This window comes from Podarcis bocagei (assembly GCF_964188305.1).
Source record: "Podarcis bocagei genome assembly, chromosome: 9".
Taxonomy (NCBI): domain Eukaryota; kingdom Metazoa; phylum Chordata; class Lepidosauria; order Squamata; family Lacertidae; genus Podarcis; species Podarcis bocagei.
In genome coordinates, this window is record NC_138134.1 from 42467575 (window position 1) to 42487215 (window position 19641).

General features: G+C 41.8%; 1 long non-coding RNA gene across 2 annotated transcripts; it reads right to left on the reverse strand.

Moving 5' to 3' along the window:
• Positions 1-322: 322 nt before the first annotated feature.
• On the reverse strand, positions 323-17986 carry LOC308594931. 2 transcript variants are annotated; one of them, XR_014011683.1, is made up of 4 exons: positions 16613-17986; positions 12428-12563; positions 11833-11959; positions 323-1379 (listed from the first exon to the last, which is right to left on the reverse strand). It is a non-coding gene; the product is annotated as an uncharacterized lncRNA (long non-coding RNA). The 2 variants fall into 2 exon arrangements; XR_014011684.1 differs by lacking the exon at positions 12428-12563 and having other exon boundaries at positions 16062-17986.
• Between the last annotated feature and the right edge of the window lie 1655 nt (positions 17987-19641).

Here is a 19641-nt window from a genome sequence, read left to right on the forward strand (position 1 = left end):
ATTGAACTAAATCTGCTCCTGGTCCTGCCTTCTTTTGGTTGGTGCCATATTTTGAGAAATACATCATCTTCCAAGTGCTCTGTTCCAGTAATGCAGAGGACTACACTGGCAATACATCTGTTGTTGCAATAATATACTGGTGCAATCTGTTATCAGATTGAGACATACAAGTGATCTATTACTTGAGAGGTGGTACTATTCTGAAAGGAAAGTCACCATGAAAGTATTCAGCTATTGAGCAACAGCCAAGCATAGCATACTTGAAGCCACTTTATTCCGAAATCTCAATATTATAGTCTGCTTAGTACTGTAGCTCTAGACTTTAAAATCTTCAGTTCATATGTCTCTTTTAAACCTTTATAAACATACTAAGAGCAACTACCATTAACCTTAAGGTCACTGTAAAACTGACTGCATACCATTGCATTATTTCTACTTTATAGCAGGACAATTCTTACTTACTCGTAACCATTTGGAACCAAGTAACATTGACCCCTAGATGGTCGGAAGAGCACACTGTATCTCATTATAATAATCTCAGCTCCATTCTTTACTCAACATTAATTATTTTCCATTCTAAAACATTTTGTGCTGCATGACAGCAAAACTTTAGCCTGTCGTTATCTGCAGGTCACTTTACCCTAACCTCCTTATTCCCCATTTCGAAGCATTTATTTCTTACAGCTCAGAACAGAGTCGGTCTAGTTTACATTTCCCCCCTGTGAATGATGCAAATTAAATATTTCTAACACCTTCAAAGCATCTTCATGGCATAGGAAGATGCCACGAGCTTTTCTTCCATACATTTCATGCAAACACTGCAGATTAAATAGGCTTTCTTTATCAGGGTTCAAGCTGATATCTCTCCTGTCCCAAGTAAATTTGGAACCAAATTTCACATAAAAACACATTTTTAGGGTCTTGCTTCAACGGGAGAAGTTTCAAGGGAAATTGGGTCAATTTGGATAAGCTACTGCAAGACAAGCGGGAAAAGCCATAGCTCGGTGGCAGAGCACAGGACCCAGGAGAGGGGGTGCAGTGGGTACATTGTACCCCTGCCTGGGGTCAAAATGGGGGCACAGGGGACAGAAATTTCCTGGGACCTCAGGAAACATATGCATATATTGTGTGAATACTTGCATTTACACAAAATGCCATGACACTTCTTCCTCTGCCCGCTTCCTCTTCTGCCAGTGTGCCCCCACCTACTTCTCCCATGCAATCCAGAGAGGCAGCAAAATTTAATGTAAGTGGGCAAGGCGAGAAAGCAAGCTCGCTTTGCCTCTCCTGCAGGTGATGTACTTCACCTTCTGAGGGGACTGCTGTCTGCCAGTGAAGGGTGTCGGTGCTGACAGTGGCCCGCCTTCAAGCAGAGGAATCTGAACAACAAGAAGCAACACGTTGGCGAATAATATACTGATTATAACACTATACTGTATCAAAATTCATAAACAGAACACATGTAATATGTGCATGGAGTCACAAACTAATAAGAATCAGATAAATGTTCCATAACCAGGAATGGTAGGATTGGTAAGTCACTGTCAAGGATCACTGAAATAGAGGCAGAATGCCTTTCCACAGTCAATATCCTATCCAAAATATAGTTGGAAGTAAGTTGGAGCACGGTGGTTCTATGGGCACAACACTACAAACATGAGATGATGGGTGCTCCAAAGGTCGCAATAGGGTGCTCTGAGCACAGCAGCAGACAGAACAGTTCTTCCAGGATAATGAACAAATTAATCGTCCCCAAAGGTACATCAAATGGCTGTGGATCAGCTATCACTCAAAAGTGTGGTAAGAGGAAGGCAAAGCAGCTCATTGCCACCATTACCATCATGAACAGATGAAGAACTCACTACATCTGGAAAAATGATCTTTTCCAGACAAGTGTCCTAAGAATCAGGAGATAGTTAATAACATGAAAAAGGTCATAGTCACAGAGAACGTTACCTAGCTTGGCGAACTAGAAATGTTCCTGCAGTCTGGGACAGGAGTTCACATCATCTTACAAGCATCCATCAAAACTGAAGCTGTGAAATGGTACTTGTTAAAGTGCATCACCAATGTTGCACTCTTCTTGGGAGAAAATGGTTTAGCAGTTAATGATTCATCCCATCGAATTGGTGATTCAAACAATGGAAACTTTTTAGGACTCATTGAACTGCTCTCCAGGTAGGATCCCCATCCTTCAGGAACATGTGCTAAGTGCAGAGGAGTCACAGAAAAGGCGTGAGCAGCCTCAAGTTCGTTATTTGTCCCCTGCCTCACAAAATGAATTTATTACAAAATGCTTGAATCTTGTGAAGCGACACTTTTTGCTTGAGAGGCAATCTGCAAAGGCTTTGCAGTAATAGTAGACTCTACACCAGATTCTTCCCATGTTGAACAAACAACATTTCTTTGGAGATGTACTTTTAAAAGAAATGCAGTATGAGATTCAAGAAAGATTTCTGAAGTTTGCAGATTGTAGCAACAAAAGAGGGAAAGAAATGGCTCAGATGATAACGAATGCATTGGAAGAACATGCTATTCCTCTCAGTGAATGTACAGCACAAGCCTACGATAATGGGACAAATGTGGCATGAAAATACAATGGCGCACAAACCAGGGGTGAACAAAGCATGAACGGTACCCGGGGCAGGGGGGCAGGGCAAACTGACCGTACGGTGCATGCACGGTGCTGCTACGTATGGCGCATGCTCTGCTCGCTCCCTCTGCCTCATGCACCCAGCCTTTTGCCCCACTCCATCAGAAGAAGAAGAGTTTGGATTTGATATCCCACTTTATCACTACTCGAATAAGTCTCAAAGCGGCTAACATTCTCCTTTCCCTTCCTCCCCCACAACAAACACTCTGTGAGGTGAGTGGGGCTGAGAGACTTCAGAGAAGTGTGACTGGCCCAAGGTCACCCAGCAGCTGCATGTGGAGGAGCGGAGATGCAAACCCGGTTCACCAGATTACGAGTCTACTGCTCTTTACCACTACACCACACTGGCTCTCCAGAGTCAGGCGTCAGGTGTGCGAGAGAGGGAGAGCCGGGCAGGTCACTCTTTCTTTCCCTCTCTCCGCGCACACGCGCCTCCCCCACCCACCCCACTCCGCCAGAGACAGCGGAAGTGACACTGAGGCGGTGGCGGTTAGAGCAAGAGCAGACGCGACCAGGGATGGTGTGCCTCAGGTAGGCAGTGGCCTTTGCCACTGCTGCTGCCACTGCTGCCATGCCGGCTGCTGTTACTGCTCCTCCTGCTGCTCCTCCGTCCTTGCTGTGGGGGTGAAGAGGCTGCAGCGGAGGGTGTAGCCGTGAGCGGAGGATCCTTTGCATGTTGCTGTGTCAGCGTAATGGCACCCCCGTGGGGTGCCCTCTTGTCACCCTGCCAGAGATGGTGCTGGGGGTGGTACGCTCCCTCCGCCACCCCCTTCCTACGCCACTGGCACAAGCAGAAATACAATAAAAATACTCAAAAGCAATTTTTTTCACCTTGTGGTTGTCACACACTCAACCTATGTAGAAATGCTGCTGCTGAATGCACCCCTGAAGCAATAACCCTTTTTTTGGAACAATTAAAACTGTGTCCCACCTGTTCAGTTCCAGTCCTAAGTGGTAGGAAATACTACAAAAACTATATTGGTTGTTCTCTTCATAGTATGTCTGAAACAAGATGCTCAAATCCTGTTGAATGTTGAATTTTGCAGATCACTTGCCTGGTATTACATTAGCACTGGAAGACCTCCTAGAACTAAATTTGATGGCCAAAACAAGAAATGAAGTCCATGGAGTTTTATTATATGTGACATCTTTTGCCTGTGTGTTAGTGTCAGCCATGTGGTACAAAACATTAGCTGGCATAGATATTTGAAACAAGGTCTTTCAAGCTAGAGATGCCACACTGGATGTTGATGTAACAGAGCTGACAAAACTTCAAAAGAAGCGGAAATGCATGTGGAATGAAGCCAGATTGGTTGCATCAGACCTAAATATAGAAATAAAACTCTGTCCCATGTATGTAATTAAGTTAGGTGCAAGAGGACAAGGTCACATGACAACAGCACACCTGATGCTAACTTGGAAGAAATGAATGACACAGATGATACTCCAGAAGAGACCCACTTCAGAAAGTGTGTGTTTTAGGTTTTGGTAGACAATGTTATAGCTGGGTTAACTGTCCACTTCAATGCTGTTAAGCAATTTGCACAAAAAATGCTTTCTTGTGGAAATATCTCACCATGTCTGAAAGTGAAGTGGAGAGAAAACCTTTATCTTTATCATAGCAATATGCTGCTGATTTTAATTGGTGATGATTTTGGAAAAGAAATGCAACATTTAGCCTCAGTGCACGGAGCAGATTTTGTAAATGTACAGTTTAAGCCATTAGGTCTGTTGAACTTGTTAAGAAAGTAAAGACTTGGTGACCTGTTTCCAAATGTGTGTGCTAGCTTAAGAGTACTATTAACAATTCCAGCAACAGTAGCTTCTGGAGAGAGGTCACTCAGCAAGCTTCAGCTGATTAATAATTATTTAAGGTCTACAATGTCTCAGAAACGTCTTGTGAATTTGGCCAGGCTAAGTTTTGAATCAAACATTGCCATAACAATTAATTTTCATGCTGTGATTTGAAATTTTTCATAAAAGTCCAGAAAAGCTATTTTTTAAAAGCATATAATAAGTTTATCTTCCTTCCTTTAGTCAAAATAAAAAAATTCCTTCCAGTAGCACCTTAAAGACCAACTGAAACAGAAGTTGCCAGATCCTTCTATATAGTGAGAAGGTGGGGAGGGGTATTACTCAGAAGGGTGGTGGGAATGGGAGATTGGCAGATAGCTGAGATGAGCCTGTTGACGACTCTTAACGACTGCAATAGGTCTTACAGGACCTATAAGACCTATTATAGGATCTATTACAGGATCCTGTAAGACCTATTGCAGTCGTTAAGAGTCGTCAACAGGCTCATCTCCGCTATCTGCCAATCTGTTTCAGTGTATCTGAAGAAGTGTGCATGCACACGAAAGCTCATACCAAGAACTAACTTAGTTGGTCTTTAAGGTGCTACTGGAAGGAATTTTTTTTATTTTGACTATGGCAGACCAACACGGCTACCTATCTGTAACTTCCTTCCTTTACTAACACTAATGTCTTCTGGTGATCTGATCTACATTGCAATATAAGGGGATGTTTCAATGTGAATTATTTTGCCTTATCTGTATTGTAGCATAATCAAAGATGTTCCAATCAAATGTGCTTTCTTATCTCTGATCCTCTTTTATTTTATTTATATTTATCATGGAGGGAGTATAAGAGCATAAGGCCTTACATGCAGAATAATAACAGAGTGCTCCACTCAGCCGATCTGTTGTCTTCCGTACCCTTTTTGACCTTTCAGTATAACCAATGGAGAAGGAAAGGGGACCAAAAGAGACATTTCTTGATAAAATTCCTCTCAGAGGCCCTGGTAGAGCATGCAGAAGGTCCCAAGATCAATCCCTGATGTCTCCAGGTAGGGCTGGGAGAGACTCCTGCCTGAAGCCCTGGAAAACCACTACCAGTCATTGTAGCTCAGCCAGGGAGAAACTGTGGCCTTCCAGAAGTTGTGAGACTCCAACTCCCAACAACCCTAGCCAGCATTAGCAATTGGCAGGGATGATGGGAGTTATCTTCCAACAGCATCTGAAGGGCCACCGCTTGCAAGCAAAAGCCCCTCTTCAGACCTTCCCTGCTCAACATGGGAAGGACAGAGACTGGGTGGGCAGAGCCAATATGCACAACAACTGTGCCTCCTACACATGCTTGAATAGGGCTAGAGAAGACAATGGTTCTTATAGAGGACAATAAGAATGGAAGAAGTGCCCTGCTGGATGTGGTCCATCTAGGCCAGCATCCTGTTCTCAAGGTGGCCTATGGGAAGCCTGAAAGCACAAGCCTGAGCACAATAGCATGCTCCCCACTTGTGAGTCCCAGCAACTGGTGCCTACAGTGGAGGCAGCACATTGTCTATCAATGGCTGCTTGCCACAATGGCTTTCCTATTTCTAATGGGGGGTCATGATGGAGAAAGTGTTCCTTCAGAAACCTCTGGCCCAGATCACCAAATAAGCTGAGGCCTATCTAACTTAAATGAAGCCAATGCCTGTGACAGTCAACTCTGATTAAGCAAGTAAAGTACTGGCTCAATTCCCTTGGCAACGTACTATATTTTTACTCCAGAAGACCAAGGGGGCCCTATTTGTTTGATTTAGCCCTTTAGACGTTCTCTGTTTTTGAAGCAAAATGCTTCCTTTTGCATTGAATAAAATGGAGTACTCTTTGTTATGTATTTAGACTCAGTTAACAAATAAAAAATCCAGCCAGGAAACAGCAATTAATATCACCATATGCCAAAACTGTTTCGTTCTCCTAACCAAAGAAAACTTATTTTTATTCTATTCAGGGATTAATCTGAGCCAAGGCTCAGCAATGGAACCTCTTTTTAATGCCAGCACTTGGCCCTTGAACATCTGAAGCAAAAACAAACCACGGATGTGTAGAATGCTTTTCCTCATCACTGCGGGAGAGTAACCACAATAGCCTACATACCTAGAATTAGATATTTCCAGGCGGTCTCATCTCCCGGCATCTGTCCACTTCAAAAATTAAAACACTGACTCTGTGTTTCCATCCCCCGCCTGCCCTTTAATTAATAGCACTCTCTACACGGGAACTAGAAAAAGAGTCAAATCCTTTCTGGAGGGTGACTGAGAAATTCAAGTTTTAGGAGAGAAATTCTCCTCTTGAGAATTCCGTTGTGCACACAGTGCAGGAAAATGTATGAGCTGCTTCATCTTGGCTGTGTTGCCAAGGACCGATTTGGGAGCCATGCATTTTTCCACACAGTTGAGACTCAGACTCAGCAGTTTAGCAAGATGCCTCTCTGGACTAAAGACATAAACCGATGCAAGGAGGCACCCTCTGCCCCCTCGGAACCAACCACAGACCATTCTAAACTTAATACACTGACTTGAAGAAGCATGCCAAGGAGAGAAATGGTGACACAGACACACGGCTGGGATTGTCAGAGGAATGCTGCCAACACCCCCTCAGCTGACCACTCTTAAAGGGAAAACACATGCGTCTTCCGTATGCCTGCCAGCACTCTGCTAACAGTCATTTATGGGCTTTGGCTCCTCCTGATCGGAGCAAAGTTAAAGAAATCTTACCTAACCAACAAGCTAAAAGGCGTACAGTATTTACAAGAGAAGAAGATTTTCTTTCCTCTGCAAACAGCTTTCGGAACTGAATTTACAACCTTCAAACCACTCTGTGAATTCAAGTAAATTCAGTTTCTGGAAAGTCCTATTATAGCAGGGCGAGGCAAAATACAGTAACTATATGTTTTTGTTATAATACAGATACCTCTAAATTTAGTGTAAGAAAAGATGGTGCCCTACAACTAATAGTAGCACATTTCCCAAATTAATATGTGAGTTTTGGTGACATAAGAACAGTAGTGCCTTTTCTTTTTTTGCCTTACAATGCTTACTCGGAATGCCTACTTACTTGGAAGTCAGTCCCACTGAATAAAGTGGGACTTACCTCTGAGTAAATATGCACAGGAGACTTAGAACTGTGAGTTGCTCCTCACACTCAAGCACCACCCTGAAAATAGAAAAAAGTAATATGCTGGAGGCATTTGTAATCCTTTCAGTCTTTCTTCCATAGCCCTGCCCTCTCCGTCAGAAAGGATATATGGAGAAAGTGGCAGTACATTGGGCGGGGGGGGGGGGGTTAAGCTTCAGCCAGGCCGCTTAATTGGCTCCAGGTGTCCAATGAGCCAAACCAAACCAAACCAGGAGGTTTCAGCAGCAGCTGGGCAAGAATGTGCCACAAATAAAAACGGGCTGCGGTTGTGTAGTAAAAGGAAATGGATGTCTCTGCCCAGTTTTTCCTAGGAGAAGAATAGGGTTGGAACAGCAATGCCACGAGTATTACTTTCTTGCCGACGAACAGAATGAGCTATAGCTCAGTAGGCACATAGTGACAGGGTTGTCAACTTTTCGACAGACCAGTGTAGCAGTTTGTTGTGCATACTTCAGCCGTTGGCAACCTTTAGGTTCACATGGTGAAATAAAGCTACAATTATACGGGAGGAGTAGGGAACAGACTGTGTTGCTTTTTCTAATCAGTTGGCAATCATAAAAACTTATTTCTTTATTTAAATATTTGCAAACTGCACTTTTATAAAACTACAGCAAGGCAATGCACAACATACAAAAGTTACAACAATAAAATATCAGAGCACGGATGGACATCTATAAATATTTGTTGGTTAAAAAGTAATTTGCATTTCGAAGTCTCATCTGAATAACCCTATTTTTAGGTGACATAAAGAAGGCAGGGGTGATTCCTGCTGAACTTCTGCTGGCAAGGACTTCCACAGGGCAAGTGCTAAATATATAAGTTTAATGCACATAAATTGTAATGTTTGTATGCACTGAAGTAAAAAAAAAAAAAAAAAGGTTATGTAGAGAACTCAGGGTCTTAGTCCTTGGAGTCAACAGCAGTAGAAGCTCAGCTCAGCTCAGCTCAGCGATGATGAACAAACAAGATGATTGCATAGGATTGCTCTTTGGGGCCAGGGAGAGGAAGTTTCTTAAACTGTACAGTGGTACCTCGGGTTAAGTACTTAATTTGTTCCGGAGGTCCGTTCTTAACCTGAAACTGTTCTTAACCTGAAGCACCACTTTAGCTAATGGGGCCTCCTGCTGCCGCCGCACCACCGGAGCACGATTTCTGTTCTCATCCTGAAGCAAAGTTCTTAACCCGAGGTACTATTTCTGGGTTAGTGGAGTCTGTAACCTGAAGCGTCTGTAACCTGAAGCATCTGCAACCCAAGGTACCACTGTATTAAGGACTAGAAAGACAAGCAATCTGTTACTTTGTATTTTTGCAATGTTTTATTTTGTAAGTAGTTTAAGGCAGTTTTGCAGTAAAACCTTTTGGAATGCATTCTTGTGGTGGAGCTCATTCATTTCTTCTCTGCATAAGGTCCAGCTCAGGCATTCCGCTTGCAGCAACTCAGACAGTAAGCCCTGCCACACTAAAGGCTCAGTCCCTAATAAAGGCTGACCAAACCTCAGGGGTGTGGGGAACCACAAAAGTGCCCCATCAGAGAATCTCAGTGACCAAGGTGAAGCATAAAGGATCAGGCAATTTTCAAGGTGCTTTGAGACCAAGCTGTTTGAGGCTTTGTGAATTAATTCAAGAACTTTGAGCTGAGTCCAGCAGCAAACTGGCAAAAATAGTTCTTAAAGTTGTTTAGCCTTTGAGTTTTTAAAGCTGCGATTGCCAGCTGATAAGAAGTTGAAAAGGGGGCGTGGAGCTTTTTAGTAGAGCTATGATATGCATAAACCAACAAGCAATGCTTTTTAAATTTTGGAGATAAACATTATCACTGATTAGTTGCTTCAGTTCCTATTGCTGTTAATCAACTGTTCCCCTCTCTCCAGTTCTTCAGTGCACAGGGTTAAGGAGGGACTTGTCTTTTTAAAAAGAGAATTACAATAAACACATGGCAAGACAATACCATATTTTGTGTTATCCAAATATCACTCAAAAATCATGTTACATAAAAATGAAATAAGAAAGCCTTGTCGATTTTACCTCTAATGTTTTGAAAGTACAAATGAAATGGACAAAGGCCTTAACCGCACAGAAGTTTAATGTAGATTTGAAACTGCATTTGATTTTTGGATGTTGCCCACATGATGTTTTCCCTATTCAACTGGTACACTTTAGTATTTCAACAATATACTTGGATTTTCCCTATCTGGAAAAAATCTGAACAGGGGAAGTAAATCCCAAATAAAATCACTTGGTACCCAACTGCAGACATGCAGGAGTGCATTGTCTAGATGGGTTCTGGTGATTTCTGTTTTGTTTCTGTCAGCTAAAAAAACCTTGCTGCTTTTCCCTTAAAAAAAAAAAATGCAGCCTTCCAACCTGTTTCTGGCCCATTAGAGTGTTTTTTTAAACTAGCCTCCTGTGAGGAACTTGTCGTAGGCTTTTTGAAAGGCCATATAAATTATGTTGTTCAGTTCCCCTTTTGTTGACCACTTTGGTCATATTTTCCATTTGTAACAGAAGAATGAATTTCCCTTTACAGAACCTTTCCCAGTTTTCTGCCATCTCTTCCTAGACATACCCAAACCTTATTTTCCACCCTCCCCTCAACTATCTACTGTGTGACATAAAATGCCATACACAAAGGTGTCATTTTTGACTAGGAATAACTAGTTCCTGCTCTAGGGCTTATGTGAAAAGTGGTCAGGGTGGCTGGGGGTGGAGTGAGGGGCAAGGATAAGCTATCTGGATTTTTAGCATCTCTGGTACCAACTGGTTAAATTTAAAGTAGACTCGAATCTTTGTTAGGCTTTCTCCACTCAAGCAATTACAGTCATGGAGAGAGCAGGTTCACACTTGCAGCCTTACCCCCCACTGTTGCATCCTGATGCCCTCAGACAGAAGATCCCCATGCAATTTATAGTGCTGCGTGAGCAGGATTCTAAACTATAGGCATGAGCCTATAGGCATGCAGCAGGCTTGCTGCTTCAGTCCTTCCAATGTATAGATGGTGGCAGGGAAGTGAGCAAAAATTGACAGAAGGGGCAGGGCCAGGAAATGCAGGTGGGCATGCTTCTTCCCCTCACACCAACATGTAACTCAGTATTTGGGGATTTTTCCTTTCTGTACAATCTTGTATAATGGGACTTTGGGACATTTTTCGTCATTGTACAGTCTTGTGTGATAAATAAGGATGGGGGAGAACTATCAGTTCACATTTAATGGGAAACCAGGTTAACATGCACTTTCTGAAACAATACACCAACCAAAACACAGCCATTCTTCTAAATTTACTCTTCTCTGAATTTTGTAATGTAGTTCTCTCATCAATTAAGCCCTGCAATGTGTTACAAAAATGCTTATACTAGGGTAAAGTGTGCGTATCACTGCATATTTTAGTGATCAGAAGTTAATGATGTATTTGGGGAAATATATTCAGGGAAACTGCTTTGCAAAAATGTGAATACCTGACAAATTGCATTAAAAAAGTAAGTGTGTGTGTGTGTGTGTGTGTGTGTGTGTGTGGAGAAATTCATGGATGAATTTTCATGAGGGCTTTGTTATTTCAAAAAAGTTGCAAACTGGTATGAAAATATGGAGAACTGAACTTGAAGATGAGAAATTGAGAAAAACCAAAATTGACAGATTTCCCAATCCCTAGTGATAAATGAGACTAAAAGCAATATAAGCCCGAGATGCTATAACTATATTATAACTATTAAGATAAGGTAGATGAGCACTCTGTTTCTAGAGGAAAATGCTTCTAATTTCCGTTCATTTATCCTCAGGTTTCTGCAAGAGACCATGTGTGTCATAGTTCCTGTAAGTTAGCCTTTGGGTAGTTGAACCCGTCATAGGGTTGTCAGTAAAATCACAGGCTGTGACAACTGCTTTGGCCTTCGTAACACAGTACCATCCACCCATATTAGACTCTGAACCAGTGAATGTATCTGTATAGTCAGAGGAGCCTGTGCGGTGTCGTGGTCTGAATGTCAGCATAGGGCTGAGGAGACCCAAGTTCAAATGCCCACTTAACTGTTCAGTTCACTGAATGACCTTGTGCTAGTAACAGCCTGTGGTGGTCATTTATGCATTGCCAAGGAAAGATGAAGTGCATCGTTGAAAAAGAGAACAAAAGAGGGTGCAGATTTGCATAAAATTTACATGTGTTAATTTATGGTGTAGAGGTGCAAATTTAGACAGAATTACTCTAATTTTAATAGAAATACATCTCACCATCATGGATAAGACAGTGACCAGGTGATCCATGTGTGTGGACTGTTGAGCAACTTCATGGATGCTGCTCTCTCCCCCTTCCTCTGGTTCTTTAACTTTAAACTGGATGTGGACCAGACAGCCTTTTCTGAAAGAAGATTCATTTGAATAAAACGTCTTCACAATTTCTTCAAAGAGAGGAGAGCCCTCTTTGTAGTTCCCCTTCATATCCCAAATATTATCTAAATACTACAGTTTATTTCTTTTCTAATATTTGCTAACAGACTTTGGTACCCCAGCTATAATAATATTTTACCTCATATTTACCTCATTTTACCTCTCAGCTTCTATAAGGGGCAAAGAAATGGTTTTCAAATAAAGGAAGGAAGGAAGGAAGGAAGGAAGGAAGGAAGGAAGGAAGGAAGGAAGGAAGGCATGGCTAAAATCTGGGTAAAACCTGGTCAACCTAGCAAAATGGCCACTCATCTGCTTATATTTGTCTTTTTAAGAAAATACATGTAGCAGGCTTCATCTGAAACAGCATGAGACAAAATGGGGAATGTGGCATTTAAGGTTAGAGTGGGCAGGTAAAAAAAAGAGAACAGTGTTCCTGCACCTTTGATAGTTGTGTATTAAGGGAATCTTAGCAGCTGTAGGTGCAGAAATTTCTTCTTCCTCATGACTACTACAGATGCAGGAATCCTATCTTCTTCTTCTTCACCTGCTCACCATACTTAAGGTTTTCTTGTCACCTGCACATTTTATAATACTTATATTATTATTATTATTAATAATTATTATAGGCTGAATCCAACACTACATGCAAGGAGTTACTATTGTGCAGCAGGTCTTCTCCTTCTTCTCTTCTCTGCGTGTGCCCTCAGATCTGCTCAGTAGGGTTGTCCAACCCCTTGCAGCAGATTTTGAGGATGCATAGGGAGCTGCAGGAAAGAAGAGGGGACTTTCCATTCCACAAGCAGAAGTCTGCCACACTAGCGGAACAGCAGTGTTGGATCTGACCCTTTGTGAAAATCTGCTGTCTTGTTGCCTCTTTAGTAAATTAAGAAAGCCTTTAATTTATTAATCTAACCAATTAATTGATTAAACATTGCAGTCTTGCATCCTACGTACAGTATGAGCAAATTTTTAATACTGGCTTATTTTGCATTACAACTGTTTTGCAGGTTCAAGGGCCTTGAATTAATTCTCAAAGCCCTGAACAACTTAGGTCCAGGATACCTTAGGGACTGTCTAAATCCCAGCGCAATCACTGAGATCATCTGAAGGAATGTTGCTGGTCACCCCCTGAATTGGTGAAGCTCATTGACATCAACATGAAACAGAGCCTTTAATGTGACCTGTGAGTCCTGTGGAATGAAATGCTAATTCAGAGATTTTCAGAGCAGTTCTGCAGGCTTTAAACACCCAGCTTATGCAGACAATTAAGAAAATATATTTCCATAATTGTTAAATGATTGTCTTCAGTTTAAACTTTGTATGTGTTTTTATTAGTTATAGATATCACTGTAAATTGCTTTGATATTATTTTTGATATAGCAGTATACAAACATTTTAATAAATAGATACTGTATCTGGCTTTTCTTTGGGCAGAATTTGCCAAGAGTTGCTTTGGTATAAAATTGTGTGTGAGAGACAGATACACACGTGTGTACACTAAAATAAATGAGTTCTGAGTCCATTGACCAACTGAGTCCATGAGTTATTGGGATAGTAACAAATAATGGCAATACTACTACTACTACTACTACTACTACTACTACTACTACACATACAGAACAGTTAATAGAATGTAGTAGATAGGTAGCCGTGTTGGTCTGCCATAGTCAAAGTAAAAAAAATTTTTTCTTCCAGTAGCACCTTAAAGACCAACTAAGTTAGTTCTTGGTATGAGCTTTCGTGTGCATGCACACTTCTTCAGATACACTGAAACAGAAGTTGCCAGATCCTTCTATATAGTGAGAAGGTGGGGAGGGGTGTTACTCAGAAGGGTGGTGGGAATGGGAGATAGGCAGATAGCTGGGAGAGCCTGTTGACGACTCTTAACGACTGTAATAGGTCTTACAGGAGAAGGCAAGGGGTGAGGAGGTGAGAAATGGTTTAGTCATGTATAGTGAGATAAGAATCCAATGTCTTTGTTCAGCCCAGGTTTTTCCATTGTTTTAAGTTTGGTAATGAGTTGTAATTCAGCAGCTTCTCTTTCCAGTCTGTTTCTGAAATTCCTTTGTAGTAAAACAGCTACTTTGAGATCTTGTATAGAATGTCCTGGGAGATTGAAGTGTTCTCCTACTGGTTTCTCTGTTTTGTGATTCTTGATGTCAGATTTATGTCCGTTTATTCTTTGGGGTAAGGTTTGGCCTGTTTGTCCAATATAGAGAGCTGAAGGACACTGTTGGCATTTGATGGCATACACAATGTTAGACGATGAGCAATTAAATAGTCCCGAGATGGTATGTGTGATGTTGTTGGGGCCAGTAATGGTGTTGTCCGGGTGTATGTGGCAGCAAAGTTGGCATCTGGGTTTATTGCAGGCTCTGGTGCCAGTGTCTGTGTTAAGTCTGGTTGTAGTATTATTGTGGGTTAGGAGTTGTTTAAGATTGGGTGGGCTGAACAAAGACATTGGATTCTTATCTCACTATACATGACTAAACCATTTCTCACCTCCTCACCCCTTGCCTTCTCCTGTAAGACCTATTACAGTCGTTAAGAGTCGTCAACAGGCTCTCCCAGCTATCTGCCTATCTCCCATTCCCACCACCCTTCTGAGTAACACCCCTCCCCACCTTCTCACTATATAGAAGGATCTGGCAACTTCTGTTTCAGTGTATCTGAAGAAGTGTGCATGCACACGAAAGCTCATACCAAGAACTAACTTAGTTGGTCTTTAAGGTGCTACTGGAAGAAAAAAAAAATTTTAAGTTAATAGAATGGTCCCTGTAGATTTCTAGTTCCTTATCCTAGGAGCTAAGGTCACGTTTTGGACAGAGCTTTCAAATTCTTACAGCCCAAAAAGAGTTATGGAAACCTAGTTTTAAATACAGTCAGTGATTAATAATTACCTTTCATGGAAGTTCAGAAAGGTTGTACAAAATGGTGGTTTTATACTTTCTAGGCTTGTTTTTAATTTTTTAAAAAACAAATCTCTATTTACTGTGGCAGAACACTTCACTCGGATATGCTGTGTACTGCACACCACTAATTCCCATCTTACTCTTCCATGGGTCTACAGTTTTTCAAGGAAGCTATGACATTGTCCTATGGTGTCTTTGACAGTTTCTACCACCAAAAGTCCTAAAGGAGGTTTCAAATGGTGGAAAGGAAACCAGTGTGCTGTAAACAAGTACCAACAGTGTCAGCATTAATTTATTACAGAAATCTGTGGGGAGTTGAAGGGAGAATAACGTTACAGAAAGCAGAAGTCCACCTGGTAAAAAAATTTCCTGAACCACACAGAGTTGGGTCCCCCCTCCCCGCAGAGTCTTCCTCAGGATCTAGAAGTAATATACTGGTGACAACTTCATATCCCTGAGTGAATCCAATTACTCTTAGGTTGCCCTTGTTGGAGGGAAGGTGACAATATTTGCACCTAGTGGCAGAATGAACTCTGAAAACATGTAGTTCGGTTAAACAAATTCAGTATGAGGTTGCTAATAATACAATGTGCAGGGCTGGTTTCATGCTTGATGGAGAAAGGACTCTTGGGTGGGCTTCCTTGTACATCTGTGGGCCTCCCTGGTAGACTTTTTAGGCAGCAGTGCTGTGCCACCATTTTAGTTTCCTAGAATGACCCCAATGTGGCATCACTGTGGAAGATGAATATGAACTTTGTGGGAGTCTCAGAGTCATGGGAGAACATCATTTAAATTTCCACAATGCTCAAGAATGAGGCTACATTGGAGACACACACATGTAAATTTGTTTTTAATTTTTTATGGTTTTATTTATTATTATTTTGTTTGGTTTTTTAAACAAACAAACAATATATTCTTGCCCAGAGGATCCTATTAATTACTAAAAGTCAGAAACAGCTGGGTGAGATGTCTCCCCTCTTCAGTTGACTAGGTTGCCTACGCATGAGTAGTTTTCAAGTGCTGGCTGAACTAGCTATATATAACATTGGTATATTAATTCTCAACCCCCTTACTAATACACTGCAGGTGTTAAATTTCTACATGTGAAGGAGAAGGAATATGCAATCATTATTTTGTATTGACTTCAGCAGGGTTACGTACAGAACTTAAGGTAGTTCATGGCTTTAGGTCAGTGGCAGTCCTTGGCGTCTAATATTTCAGTGGTGCCTGTTAAGTTGTGGGCGAACATATCAGACGACACAGCGATTCTTCCAAAGCAGCTCTTTATTTGTAAGCTGGAACAGAACTGAACTGAGGAGCTCAGTCAGACTGCTTATATAGAGCTCCACTAGAATGCAACAGTAACCATTTTCTGTAACTAGCCAATCACTGAACGTCACTTTCGATCCTTCATTTGCATACAAACTATCCAATCACTGAACATCACTTTCAATCCTTCATTTGCATAACTATCTACAATATCCCCCTGCTAGCCCAGGGTGAGAACTTCAGTACATAACAGTGCCCTATGCAACTGCTAAAATCCAGTGTGCGTCCCCCTGCCTCTCACCTTCCATTGGATGTCATAGTTGTGGCACCCCCTGCAGCACCCCAGAAGCTTAATGCACTCCCCTAGATCCACCTTTGCTTTAGGTAAGCAACTCCAGTCCCATCCCTCATCCCCTTCTGCAATATAAATAATACTGGCTTACCTGGCAGGGTTGTCGTAAGGGCTACATCTAAATAATGTTCACAAAGCACTCTGAACACTTGAAGATAATGATAATGAAGGCAAATATTCATCAGGCTTCTTTTTTTTCATATCTCTAACCAGCATGGGATGACACAAGAATATCAACTGGGTCGCCGATGTTCTAATTGCAGTTCCCTTGCTGTGTTGCACTTACTGATCAGAAGCCATTATTTATGTAGTGGGGTATGAAGGTGGCATCTCCCAATGTGTTTCCCACTTCAGAGTATACTTTCCTGTCTGGCTTAAACTTGATCCATCACCCCTTGTGATAGCTGTCTCTAATTAAACGGACAATCAAGGAAATAGAAGCTTCTGTATTCAGAATGGCCAAAATATGGCATAGCTCTATACGCAGAACTAGTTCGCACATGACTTTCACATCCAAAGATAATCTTGTGCAGGGAAGTATACTGTTACTCTGTGAAATGTCATGCAAATGTTTCTTTTTGCTATGAATATACAGGTAAGAGCCTCTGAACCTGTGAAACTGAAGTGAAACAAATTGTTCTGTCCTTCACATGTAGTGCTGCACAAGATCTTCTTTTCACAAAGATACTTTGCAAATATAATCTGAAAAATGGCTATTACAGGAAGGTAGCCTGCCTGCCTTGTATAGTGTGATGTGCATCATTATCATAATGTAGATTTGGGTATTTCCAGGGCTCTGACAGTGCATGGTGTGTGAGTTACTAGAGATGGACTCAGTCACTCCTGCCCCTTTTGTAAAGGAGCATCTTATGTGCAATGCCTGTTTCATGTTTTGGAGGCCTTTGTGCAAGATCCCCTCAGCAGCCAGCTTCCTGAGTGCACCCATTTCCCCCTCCTTACCACTGTTGCCGATATCCACTTGCTTGCCCTGCTTTCCCTGTGCCCAAGAAGCCATATCAGAACAACACATGTAAAACATAATGATAGCACTTTAAATGGCTTCCTCCTCACAGAGCTACAATTTCCACAAGTGGTTTAACAATCAATCCCTCTTCCCAGTGAACTCTGAAAATTGTCACTCTGTGAGGGGAACTCTCACAGCACCCCTAGCAAACTACAATTCCCAGCATTTTTTGAGGGAAATCATGACTGTTAAAGTGGTATAATTGTGCTTTAAATGTATGGTGCAGCTGAAAGGGTGGACAAGGTGTAGGGCAATTACAGATCATTATCACGTTTCTCTCACTGTTGTCATTACAAAGGCTAGATGGACATCTTTCAACCGCCTCCAGTTTTTGCCATCCTCCTTTCTTCAACATGTTGATTGACAATGCCCTGTCTGTTAGGACAGATACTATTAAAACAAGAGCTCTTAAGTGTTTATAAACACACAACCAGCAGAACAATGTAGCAAAGGCCTTCTGTTAGCATGGACTGTCCCATGGCACAGGTATCCTCTATGAATGAGGTGGGGAACTAGCACTTCAGGGAGAGAGGTGTGCCATTCTTGGTCCTGATGTTTTACAAACAACATGAGGGAGCATTCAAAAATGAAGGTTCCCCTGTTGTCTAGAATAACAGTCCACTGTTAACAAAAATTCATTGTGTAGTATATTCTAATGCTATCTTTTTAAGACTAGACATGCAGAGCCAGACTAGAGAATGACTTCCAAATTCCTCTGCCTAAGGGAGGACTCTTTTAGTTCTAAGGGGAGACTGTGAAGAGGCAGCCATTTTGTATTGCATCCTAAATAAATTATCACAGCCAACAGCAGCCTTCCAATGTCAGATGCCCGGCAGATAATTTGAACTACAATGCTCTTCAGCCCTAGCTGAAGAAACTAGCAGTCAGAGAGGATGGGAGTTGTCATCCAAAACATCTGAAGGGCACAAAGACCGGGAAGGCTGGCCTAAAGTATCCTATCTCAGAGCCATCTTTGATGGTGTGCCCTCCATGCCACATGACACTCACTCTGCTGCATGTTTTAGGCCTTGCAAGCCAAGGCCTAAAAACTAAAGGGCAGTTTCACACACTACAATTGAAAATACATTATTGAGACTGTCTTATGCTCATTTAAAAATGATTTTATTATATTCCTCCAAGGGAATCAAGATGGCATTCATGCATGGATTTCCTTCCCCAGTCTTTTATTTTCACAACAAGAACAACTGCCCTGTGCAGAAAATAAGGCTGTAAACAAACGACTGGCCCAAGACCACCCAAATAACTTTGGCTGAACTGAGAAACTGAGGGCCTAAAAAATATGAGGGCCAGTGTAGGGGTATATCCTTATTAGCTACCTGGGGCCTTGATCAACAATGCTGAATTTTACATTGGGCCTTCCTATGTGTGGATGTGCTTGACAGAAAATGGAAAGGACAGGGCAGTAGTAAGTTCCTACATGCTGTGGAATTCAGGAAAATAATGTTTTTTAAAATGTGCACACATAAAAAAATCTAAAACTAGAGACAGCCAAGGGCATGTCAGACCCTCCAAGTGTCCCTATTTTTCAGGGAAATCCCTGCTTTAGAAAAGCTGTCCTGGTTTTTTATTTGATCCCGGAATATCCTGCTTTTCCTTAGGATGTCCCTATTTTCATTGGAGAAATGTTGGAGGGTATGGAGTTATCCAACCCACAAGCTGTCTGAAGCAATCCTGCATAGGGAAGGGTTTTTTAATGTTTAATGTTCTAATATGTTTTAATGTGTGTTGGAAGCCGCCCAGAGTGGCTGGGGCAACCTAGTAAGATGTGTGGGGTATAAATAGTGAAATGATCATTATGGAATGGGACGTCCCTATTTTCATCAGAGAAATGTTGGAGGGTATGGCATATGCACTGCTCTCGTGCTACCTCTGAATATTGGCAATAGAGACTACTGTGCAGATAAAAGTGCTCATAGTTAGGCTGAAACAAGAAGCTTGCATAGGCTTACAGGGAAGGGGAAGTAAAAGGTTCCTCTGAGCCCAAGTTCTCAGTTTAAAGGATGGGGGGGTGTCTATGGGGGGAAAATGCACCTCCTCAATTGCACGTCCTTTGAGACCAGTTCTTCTACTCTGGA